This window comes from Phragmites australis, chromosome 24 (assembly GCF_958298935.1).
Source record: "Phragmites australis chromosome 24, lpPhrAust1.1, whole genome shotgun sequence".
In the NCBI taxonomy this organism is placed as follows: Eukaryota; Viridiplantae; Streptophyta; class Magnoliopsida; order Poales; family Poaceae; genus Phragmites; species Phragmites australis.
In genome coordinates this window covers 12,873,578-12,886,227 of record NC_084944.1, presented here as the reverse complement: position 1 = coordinate 12,886,227, position 12,650 = coordinate 12,873,578, and the positions used below count along the sequence as shown (strand labels likewise).

Sequence of the window (12,650 nt, the reverse complement as noted above, 5' to 3'; positions counted from 1 at the left end):
TCCAATGGCCAAAGTAGTCCCGTGAGGTGATGTGTAACCGCAGCATCCTAATGCACAACCATAATTTTACTATTGACTAAGAAAAACCTCACTATTTGATTAATTTCTGGTAGATCCATGAACCACATTCATACCAATCTTTTACTATATTTGGTTTGAATATTCCGGTACAGACATTGATGGATTTGACTTGTTGATCAGCATGTAAAATCTTTACTATATTCGGTTTGAATACTTCGGTTTTGATACTGATGGATTTGACTTTTTAATCTGCTTGTTAGAGGTAGCTTCCAGGGGGAAATGGTTGAGGCTATAAATAGAACGCTGCCCAGATCGATAGCAAGTTAAGTCTTCTAAACTAGAACCAAGTAGAGAGAGACACACACGCCATGACGAAGCAATACTCTGCTTTCTCCTTGTGCATGGTGCTCCTAGTTGTAGCTGCCATGGTTTGTGTCATTTGCACCAGCTCCGTCGAAGCAGGTAACACATGCATGCCGTCTTTTTCTTTAATGGTTGAAAGGTCATCCATGCATGCGTATAAGCTAGCCGCTGGGTGCGCGGTTCGTAAGTCGTTACTATGGCACCTCCCTTCTTCTTCTTTTTTCTTTTTTATTTCAATGGTTGATCTATACTCTCTCCATTCTCTCTTATTTGATACTGTGGTCTTCTTACATATGCTCCATGAGACATGGCTTCTTAAAATAATACTTATGATTATACAAAAGTATAGCTCATATGGTGATATATATGGCTAGTTTCCATTTCCATACGTCCAATCTAAACAGTTTGAGCTACGTTGATAATAAAAAATCTAAATATTGATGACAGATTGTACAACATCACTTATAAATAGCAGGGGCTTTTATTTACTAACTGTACTAGCAAAGTGTCATATGAACAAGCGTCTGTCAACAGAAATAACATATGAAATCACTAGACACCCTACTTAGCCTTGGTATACGATTAATAGGATAATAACTAGTGCATAATATTTCTAATATCCTTAAAAGTTTTTGCAGATAGTGCTAATAGTAAGTAGCATATATGCGTGGGTAGTGCTAAAAAAAATCCTAATAATGTGGCTTAAGATCTCTCTAGTCCTCTACGGCTAACCAATTTCACCTTTTGAACGCAGGAAGGAGTGGATACAACTCTTACCATCCTGACGGTAAGTAGCAATCTCTGTTCTGTATAATCTCCCAGCCGATCTTCTTTAAGTGATGGTACATTCTAATTAAAAGTTTGCACTTTTTGATTTTGAAATGAATTCAGGAAGGGGTGGCTACAACTCTGTTCCAAAAAACGGTGGTGGCAGCCCCTAGGTCAAGCTTATCAAACTAAATAAAAAACGCTGCTTGGATGAAGGACATGATTCATGCAGTATATATATGCTATATATACGTGTGGTTGTGCCCTAGCGCATATGTGTTATAATGGAGTGGTGATAATCTAGCTAATAGTATGTATGTGTGGTATAATCCCGGGCTCCTGGCGTAAGGTTATGTACATGTACTGGACTAGTTTTCTATACATGTATGATGTATCAACAATAATCAAGCAGTGCAGTTGATCTGCACTTTGTCATTTGGTTCGAACATATGTGTGGTTATGGTTTCCTAAGTCGGGCTAGTGCTTAGGAGTGCACATGGTGAATGACCATTATATTTCGGCTTCGACAAAATAATCTTTGATTCATTATTTCGTGTGAAGCCAAATAAGCTATGACTAACTGTTGGGAAGACGTGGATTTCCACGGCCACCCTTATGTCAAAACAATTGGCCAGGATGCGACTCTATCAGCGAACAAAAATGTTAACTGACCAAATGAGGTATATTTTTTTTCCATAACGGGTCATCCCAGAATTTCATTACTTAGAAGTAACGAAATTACAAACTGCCCCAACATTTGTAAAGAAACATTTACAGAAACATGAACCAAAATTAGCGAAAAAATGTCCAGATTCACTTACACGACATAGAGGGCAGCCCCCAAACAGAACCTGCCAAAAAGACCAACACATCGGTTCACCAGTACAACCACGAAAGTGCCCAACATAGGATAGAGCACTAGCTACATAGGGTATGACAATCTTGGCAGCACAACACCAGAAAACCATCAAAAGAAGCTTTAGAAGCCCTCCTAAATTCATTAGCCATCGTCGTTCCTACTAGTTGATCTCGATGATTGCTCCAGCATGAACACTTCCCTTACCGTGCACCCTTACGACCTTTGCAGCTTCATCTTCCTGCTTCTTGGGATGAAAGAGGAGCGTCGTCGCCTGCAGTGTCTGCATGCTGTCCACCAGCATGTCTTTGTGTTGTCCATCTTGAAGTCATGCCCAATACCGAAGAAAAGAACAAGCACATCACAATATCTTAGTAGGAGATCGAACTGCTTTCTTATCAAACACCATTCTATTCCTCATTCTCCAAATAGCCCAAACGGTTGCAGCTATGCCCAACATGTAAAAATTTTCTCCTCCAGGAAGAAAATGTTTGATCCAAAGAAAGTACTGATCGATGTTTGCTAGTCGGCAGTTAGCCCCAATCACCAACCCAACTAAACTCTATTTATACATAGCCATGGTGCAACCAAAAAACAAATGATTGATGTTCTCAGATTCACTACAGAACACGCATTTGGGGTCTCCTTTCCATTTCCTCTTGATTAGATTACGTTTATTGAGTATGGCATTTTGATCTAATAGCCACATAAAAATTTTGATTTTCAAAGGAATTTTGGCTTTCCATATTATAATATATTCTACACCATTTTGGTTTCTACACAAATGTTTATACATTGATTTCATAGAGAAATTTCCAGAGTTTCCCCAATACCAAATAGGCTTGTCCTTCTCAGGGAACAGAGCACAAATCATTATAATATCTCTCGATCCTCTAGCTGGCATTGAAAATCTTCATTAAACCATCTTCTATATGAAAAATTCCATTGTTTAGTGGCTGCATTAGCTACAGTCATATTTTGATCATTACAAATCTCAAAAAATTCCTTAAATTTGTCAATCCTGATGGCAAGTAGCAATCTGTTCTGTATAATCGCCCAGCCGATCTTCTTTAAGCGGTAGTACATTCTAATTAAAAGTTTGCACTTTTTGATTTTGAAATGAATTCAGGAAGGGTGGCTACAACTCTGTTCCAAAAAACGGTGGTGGCAGCCCCTAGGTCAAGCTTATCAAACTAAATAAAAAACGCTGCTTGGATTCATGCAGTATATATATGCTATATAGATATGTGTGGTTGTGCCCTAGCGCATATGTTTTATATGGAGTGGTGATAATCTAGCTAATAGTATGTATGTGTGTTATAATCTTAGGCTCCTGGCGTAAGGGTATGTACATGTACGGAACTAGTTTTCTATACATGTATAATGTAACAACAATAATCAAACAGTGCAGTTGATCAGCCCTTTGTCATGTGTTTCGAACATATGTGGTTATGGTTTCCAAAGTCGGCCTAGTGCTTAGGAGAGCGCACGGTGGATGGCCGATATATTTCGGCTTTGACAAAACAAACCTCCATTCATTATTTTATATGAAGCCAAATAAACTATCAAGCTATCACTTACTGTTGGGAAGATGTGGATTCCCACTATATATATATAGATATATATCTATATCTATATATATATATATATGTACGTACATATATATGCGCACCCCCCTCATGCCAGATTTCAACCCCGCGTGTGTCGCTTCTTCATCAACATCAACAGCATCGTCGCGCAGATCCTTGTGATCGGCTAGATATATAGGCCGGTAATGGATCTGTATCTCTGGTAATACACCGTGATATGCTAGTGAGCTCATCAGTCTATATTTGTGCTGCTTCCTGCCTTGTTTGAGCATATGTTTCCTCTACAGTACCGTGTACGCGATATGATTACATGAGGAATGTGGAATAAATGAAACATTTTTATGTCCTCACAATTGGGATTTGCATGATTGCAAGTCAAGAAGTGTATTTTTCATGGGATCTGCTAGATTTCAAGAGATTAAGTCCCCACGCTCTCGTTCACTTTCCATACATTGTGCAATCGAAGGCATCTTTTTTGGCGATGTCGACGAACTAGCACTACCACAAAATTAGTGAAAGCAAATAGAGTGTCACAGACGGTTTCTTAGGACCCGTCACTGATAAAATTCCTTCATACAGTCTGGGTGTGCCTAAAATCACATATGGCTTTTACAAATCCATCTATTATTATCATATAAACACATATGACGTTTAGAAAAAACCCTTCTATGATACTATTACAAATGGCTTCTTTGTAAGATTCGTTTGTGCCTGCACGATAGATATAAACAGATTTTATGAAAACACGTCTATAGTAAAAGACTTGAAAACTATTTTAAATTTGACCGCTCATCTCCTCTAGCTCTTTTGGCTTCCCACACTAATAACTTGCTCATCTTCTCTGACTCTTTGGCTTTCCACACACAACCCGTTTGTCTTCCATCAATATAAAGCAACAAGGAATGTTCATTTTCCTCGTTCTACTCATTGCCATCCGAGTGTTCATCTTCCACACACACATCTACATATTTTTTTCACGTCGGAAGAGCGAGATCTAGGCGCTGAATATCTTCACGTCACTGAGGTGAGTATCATAGGGTTCCCATTGCGGTTTTCTTAGGATTTCTTAGGATTTGCTTTTGATTTGTATAACTGAGGGTAATATCTTGTTTCTGTCGCAAATCTGCAATGGCTCAATTCACTACTATTAGGCGATGGCAGGATGGGGTTATCCCTATGCCTGCTTTCACGGTGCAGATGCATGGTGTCGACTTCAGCCAGGTGGACGTCGTGTTCCTTGCTACTATGAAGGGTCCCTCCGTGGACCCTGTTTTTTCTGTGAATCATGTTCTTCATTCTGTTCTTATAGATGGAAATTTCCCTTTTGCTGTTCATTACAATAGAGACATTTTTGTAACTGCAAGACTGGTTTGAACGTGCATTTCTTGCTTAACCACGGTTAGTAGTTTGGCAGCAATACAGTCTGGTTCTGACGCATAACTGAGTTAGTCAAGATGAAGCTCTATCGGAATGATAGTGAGATGCTCATTGAAGATAATGCTTGGGTTGACATAGTACTAAAACACAGGAGGCTGAGATGATGTTAATCATTTTATCTTTCTGGAAGACAATGTCGACCAATGATGGCAATCACTTCATCCTTTTCTGGAAGACGGCATCACCAATGATGTCAAGCATCTCGTCCTTTTGGAAGATGGCATCGCTAGTTTTGTCTATCATTTCATCTTTTTGGAAGACAATGTTGACAATGATGTATAGCTTGGGATTGTGTATAGCTAGCTAGATTTATGTGTTATAATTGTTGTAATTGTTTGACCATTTCACATATCCAAAACTCGACTACATTAGAGATCCAACAAGCAAATCAACAATATACTCCCATAGAAGGAGCTATGTTAGAGCGAAATCGGAGAAGTTATGAGTGTCTAATATACTGGTTGAAGCTTCTATTAATTGAATATGTTAAGAACTTCAAATGAAAAAAGTATCAACTAAACACATGTATATTTCATCGAGAACTACAATGTTCATATAAATATTATCTCCATCCGACTTCGTATGAAAAAGTCACAAGCTCTAGAAGATAACATCGGATAATGGCGAGCGAGAATTAAAAATCCAGCCCATTTTCACCCCTAGTTATCCCCTAACATATGATTATCTCCGAGTCTTTGGTTTTCGTTGCTACCTAAACCTTTCTGCCAACGTGACACATAAGCTTGCTCCTCACTTGGATAAATGTGTCTTTCTTGTTACCGAGAAAATCACAAAGACTAACACTACCTAAGCCTTGCCATCACAGCATCATATACCCCCATGTGATTTTCAACAAACCATCTTTCCCCTTCGCCTCATGCATGCCAGCTTCATCTAGTTTATACTCTATCTATGATTTGCCGACGCCCCTCATAATCTCAGTTGCTTCACCATTTTACAGCACAGGCGGTGCAACCGATGGCGTAGGCGACTCAGGTGAGGCAATGGTCAGCATGACGGTGACGCACTGGTGGGCGCAGAAGCTGACATGGCGACAATGGGTAGCGTGGGCATGGCCTCACTTGGTGTAGGCAGCAACGACAGTGGCACACCACTTCGGGTCTAGATGACGCAGCCGTGGCACACAGCGCCACGGTGGCCAGCACGGCCAAGATGACGGCCAACATTCCAGCGATGCATGGTACGAGCGTGGGCATGATGCACACCGCGACTACAGGCCATTGCCCACGCTCGCACAGTGTGCAGGCCAATGACCAGGCAATGGTTACACACGCTAAAGACTGGATTCCACTACGCCAGAACAGCACATTAGTGACGGATGATAACCATCATTAGTGTCGGTTACCGCACCCGTCACTCTTATTGCGTCACTAATAATAAAACATTAGTGATGGGTTGGGACCCTTCACTAATAATAGTCACCAGTCATGGGTCATAATTGAGATCCATCACTAAATGAGTCTCCTATGGCTTGAGAAGGCCTGTTGCCCGTCACTCTGACCGTCATTAGTGATGGGTGTATGTACCACCCGTCACTAATTATCGATCCCCAACGACGGGTAGCTTTTCAACCCGTCTCTGGTACTCAGTAATTAGTGACGGGTTCTAACCATAATCCGTCACTGATGACCGATTCATTAATGACAGGTTGGTTTCGAACCCGTCTCTGAGACTCTGTCATTAGTGACGGGTGATAACAACAACTCGTCACTGGTGACCGAGTCATTAGTGATGGGTGTATTTACCACCAATCACTAATTATCTAGAACCAGTGACGGGTAGCTACAACCCATCACTGGTGACCGAGTCATCAACGACAGGGTGTTACCACCCATCACAGGTTATGAGTCATTAGTGACGGGTGTATTTACCACCCGTCACTAATGACGGAGTTCTATTAGCGGGTTGGAAAGCTACCCGTCACTGGGACTCAGTCATCAGTGACGGGTGAATTTACCACCCGTCACTAATGTTCTCATCCCCTGAAGGGATTTACCTATTTCATGGCTGCATCCTAAAGTAATGTCAGGATTTGGCAACTGTCTTCTCCTGCAAATAAGACAAATCTAGATACATTCATGCCATAATCACCATTCATTGGAAGATATGCAACCACAAATTACATAATCACATTGTAGGGACATCCAGATACGACCCACATTGTAGGGACAAAGTCACAAGATATGCAACCACAAATTACGTAATTAAAAGTCCTCGAAACGTACAACGATGCAAGTCCACATCAAGATAGTTACAAATTACATAAGTCGAAAGTGCAACCACAAATTACATAAGTCAGAGCCCTACCTCCCTACAATAGAACTCGCCTTTCGAAGAGGCGACTTCGATCATTAAGAACGAGGCGATCCGTGCTCGAATGTTGGAAAGTGCAAACTCCTAGATGTTGCCGTCCGGTACGCTAAATTCCTGCTTAATGGAAGTAGTTATGGAAAAAGTATGAAATTAGCGTGAGCAAAATCATTTTATCATCAGATATTTGTAATGAATAAAAGCAGCAATGAAAGACTATGCAATTTTCTTACATCTAGGGATTTCATATCCTTTTTTGCCATGAATAGCTACATGTGACGCACAACGTAGAATCCGCAGGAGTTGCCCAGTGGCTATTGGTGGCACTGGAGAGGGAAAAACTGTCAGTTCGAAAGGAAAAAATGTAGTAGTAGAGTATTTGCAAGTAAATATGTCTGCTGGCACTTACCATAAATGTGGTCTTATGTGTTAGTGTACGGAACTCCTTCGGATCATTCTTTGGATCACAGCGCATATACATGTCGAAAGCCCTACATGCGAAGAGGGGTCCAATAGTCAACATTTGGTGTAAGTTTAAAAAGTTCAATATGTAACCTAAGTCATGAAGAGCTTACTCATCGAGGATTTGTTTGACGATAGTATAGTCACATTGTGCCAGTTCGCCGTTAGGTCCCACCACTGGTCTGGATGAATCGAGGTACCAGATCAAGTTTCACTTGGGGGCAATGAACAGTAAGCTCCAATGGCCACCCGTGTTGTGGGGGGCTATCAGGTAGTCCCTCTTCAAAAAGTGGCTCATTGACCTAGCCACATGTTCCACAACGAATTGCCTTTGTTGTTGCATCATAGAAATCGACATATTTTGGGGGTCAAGGAATCCGAAGGGCTCCTTCTTCCTCGTTTCTTGTATCAAGTGTCTACAGATAAGAAATTAGTTAGATTGGAGAATTTAGTGGTAATAATTAACGAACGTCTAGTTTGAAAGGGCTTACAATGTAAAGCATCGTAATAACCCCACATCCAGGCCATCGAGGTTGAAGAGGTCGTATAAGTCGTAGAATCCCACGAGGAAGTAGCTGTCCCCAGTCAAGAAGTGATGATTTTGGTAATATAAGACAACAAAAATCTTCTTCTCCCTACAAGCTTGCAGGTAGAAATTATGCAACTCAACACATGGTTGTCCCGCCCACCGAAGTGGATCTGCCGGCAACAAGGGCTTCCCATGCTTAAATTTTGGGTTTGCCTTAGTCCAAGCTTCCCCTATCTAACACTTCTCGGCGAATGAGTCCTTACCAGAGGACTTGGATTTCTTCGGCAGCTGCTTCTTTTACCCTGGCCTGAACTCCTGCTTGTTCTCTAGGCTGCCCTTAGGTTGCTTAACTGTAGATGGCGGAGTGACCAAAGGCGACACAATTAGCGCATCTCAAGGCTGAGGTTCGGGTAGGGAACTTAAACGTCTAGGCGGATCGCTCCTAGATGGTTTCGTGTACACCATGATGTCCCTCCTCTTCCATTGGATCCTTTGAAGACGAGCTTGACTCAGCTTTTGTATCTCATCATTGGAGGGATGGGCAAATCTATGTCTACAGCATTGGCATGTACAAAATCCATGAAGACCACGACATAGCCAGGACGTATCGGGACCGTATGTAACACCTGGACATTTGGGTGCACTTGGCCCTTTGCAACCTCAATATAGTAGCCTCTAGGTCTTATGACCAGCGAGCACGGCGTGGGCCCATCGAGAAGGTCTATGGTATCAGGCTCCACGGATGGAGAGAAGGCAGGTTGTTCAACCTCCCTAGAGGCTTGACTACTCTTGTGTCCAGCAATGGGGCTACCACCCGCTGGTGCACTAGAAATTATGACTCCCTGTGCTGCAAACCTTTGCAGGATGTCTTGATAAACGATCTCCATGATTGAGTGGGTCAATGCTTCCACATCTATTGGGATGACCTCTTCCTCTTCTTATAAATCCCAACGTGTTCGAGGAAGCCTAACTTCCAGCCCTGTGAACTAGACACACCTTGAACACAACCTGGGTGCTCACGATTTCCCAGCGCAGTGGAGAGCACATCATGTTCCCTGACCCTGGGTACCTATTTCTTTCACCTTTTGAGCAACTGACTCGGTTTCGCTGGATTTGAAGGTGATTTCTCAACTATCTGATAGCGTACCCCTCGCGCTCAAATATGATTGCGATCGTCTCGTGAATTGTAACCAAGGATTCTCGTGGCCTTCGTTGGGTAACTTTGCATCCTCCACCTACCATTTATCCATTTTCCGCACATACCCGCCTGTGCCCAGGTTGTGATTCTGCTTATTATTTGCTGAACTATCATTTTGGAACGTCTCAGAGCTCTTCAGCACCACAAAAGCTTTCCAATCCTATCTCTTAATATATGGGTACTTCTTCAAGAGCTCCAACTCTTTTGCCATATACTCGTTCACAAGCTTTCTCTTGTGGTTTCTCTAAAGTTTGGCGATCATTTTCATAGTAGCCCTGCAAGCCTTTGCCTTCATGTTCTCCAGGAACACCAAAAACGTATTGACACCATCATTGAACAAGGTGTTCTTTTGATCCACAGTGAGGTCATCGAACTTTGGAAGGGTCAATGGCACCCTCTCCCAAGCATTAAGGCATGCATGCTTCGGCAACATCTGCAGGGCCTTCTTCTCCATAGGCACACCGTCATCATTGATTTCCTTGACGGTAATCTTTTCAGTCGGCCACTTTGCTTGTGCCCTTGGCTTTCGTACTGTTGCTCCACTGGGACCTGGTTGCACAGACGTCTAAATGGGAGCTTGTGCTTCATCAGAGGATCCTGATGACTCATTGGCAGACATCTAGTAGATACGAATACGTAGATACAATTGTATAAGTCTTAGTAACGATATTCACTTTTATACGAATTTATGAAAATATGATGTATTTCTAATCTAAAGCGAAGGATCCTAACTAATTTTTAATAGGCAAAGATAGGTCCTAATCTCATTCGAGGATATGTGGCCCGAGTAGGTTTCCATGCTCTTGTACAGTTCTGGAGAAAACTTCGGCAGCACCTCCCCGCTATTCTCCAACTACACGCCTCGACAACGAGCTGAGAGGGTGTGTATCCGAAGAAGAATAGGGAGACACCACCGAAATTCTCTCTAGAACCATACAAGAGCACATAAACATACTACGCGGGCCACATATCCTCGAACTGTACAAAGTACATGGACAATTCGGAAGCATCTTCTTATAAATATGACGAGTTGCCAAGTCATATTTATAATCAAACACTCCCGAATGGGAGACGACGTAATAGGTTACGCACCCTAAATTCATTTTTGGGATTTTCTTACAAATTCATCAAAGCAATATACATACATATCTTCACAACTTAGCTTCATCTCGACGCAAGCTCCGTGATGGTGCCACATACTCCTCCAGTCCTCCCATAGTTTTGAGGCCAAACTGCAAAACTGCCTACACGCTTCTCAAAGCGTGACTCGCTGCCTTGCTTACACCTTAAGCAAGCGCTTCGATGTTGACGCGTGTACTCCGTCATGCGATGCTGACCGCCAGCAAGTTTCTTTCGCTCCCGATCCCTTGGGCCGTCTTGTCACTTGCACCGACATCCCCTTCATTTGACTTTATCAACACGCCGTCTCCATCCGTCTTTCAAGTTTTGTTTGACCTCCACGTGTTCAGCTAGAATCACCCTTAATTCCGTCCGACCTCCTTGATCGTCCAGCACCAAGCACTCCACTTGGCTCCGATCATCCCACCATCGACCGCCAAGTTGCACCCATCACCTGCACACCATGAGACAAGCAAACACATATCTCCAACTCTAATTCCAGTTAGTCTATAATCAATATACTCAAATAAAATCCCAAATCAATTCATATCACATTAAAGCTCATGCAAAACTGAAGATCATCAAACCAAATAAATATCAATGTCAATCACTCATCACAAGTAAACCAAGATAAATTTCAACTTGGTTTCAATCTTCCCCTTGATGAGTGCATTGGCAACCCTTAAAGCACAAATATTTTGGTTTAAAGAAATTAAGATAAGCTCATCGAAGTGACCAAAATCTGAAAAAAGAGCAAAATATGTCACTTGGCATAAGAAAGCTTGCAAAAGTCCTAAGAGAGGCAAAGACGAGCCAAAAACCTCAAAAGAATAAGAAAAACTCAAAAACCCAAGGACACATGCTCCTCCTTGATGATTGCACATATTCTATTTTATTGTTTTATTTCTAGATAAATGTAATTTTCTCCCCCTTTATTGAATATTTGTGTATAATGTCTTTGGGTATATTTTCTCCTCTTTTGGCAATACAAATATCAAGGATACAAGACTGTGCAAAAGATGTGTAAATGAAACACAAGCCTACAAAGCTTCACATATAGATCACAAAGAGATATCAAAGCACTAGGAGGAGTAAACAACATAACTCAAACGCGCACAAAAAGTCTCAAAGTGAGTTCAAGTCATCTCATTTGAATGTGCACCGGGAGTGAAGCAAGTTTTGATGTTGTTGTTCAATTATCCAAAAGATGTCACAACAAAAGCATCCACAGTTTCATGATCAGTGCAAAGATTAGAGAAACTAGTGCTATTTCAAGTTCAAACGAGGCAACCAAATTCGACCAGACGGGCTATGCAAACACCCACATAGCAATCCTGGCCTTATTTTGACAACATAAAAAATAACATTCTTAGCACATTAAAAGCACAAGTTAACTTTCTCATTTGATTATTTAACTATCCTCAAGTGAGTTTTAAGCAACCATGGGTTCACTTCTTTGGCAAACCACGTGAAGCCTTAAGCCACCTTATTGGATTCAATTTTAACTCAAAACTTGATCATTCATTTTATTAACTCAACATATGATTCAAGATATGTAATTTTTCACAAAGCTAAAAAAAGTTGTGTCTTTGTCACACAAAAGAGCACATGCTCTCCCAAGAGTTAATCACGGGCTAAACATTTACATAGACAAAGGTTAAAGACCCCTAATCCACTGTACTAAACAAAGTGACATAGCACAAGCTTTTCACAGAACTAACCCTAATTTAAGCACTGATCAAGTTAAAGCAAACACTCAAGGGTGACAAGAGATTATGTTCACCTTTCAAGTTTATTCTTAGAAAAGACAAACTTGCTCAACAAATTTATGCCATGTTTCAATAAAAGCCTAAGCTTGCACAAATTATTATACATCCACTACACTTAGCATAAATTCACAACTAATACAAGAAAATACAAAGAACATATAAGTGAAGTTTTCTAACATGATTACCTTACAAAAATGCTATGCAATGC

At 41.3% G+C, this 12,650-nt stretch overlaps 1 long non-coding RNA gene across 1 annotated transcript; it reads left to right on the top strand.

The window, feature by feature from the left end:
- The first annotated feature begins 343 nt into the window (after positions 1–343).
- Positions 344–1,587, top strand: LOC133907633 (uncharacterized). Its single transcript, XR_009907994.1, has 3 exons — positions 344–483; positions 1,139–1,171; positions 1,276–1,587. It is a non-coding gene; the product is annotated as an uncharacterized LOC133907633 (long non-coding RNA).
- The last annotated feature ends 11,063 nt before the right edge of the window (positions 1,588–12,650 follow it).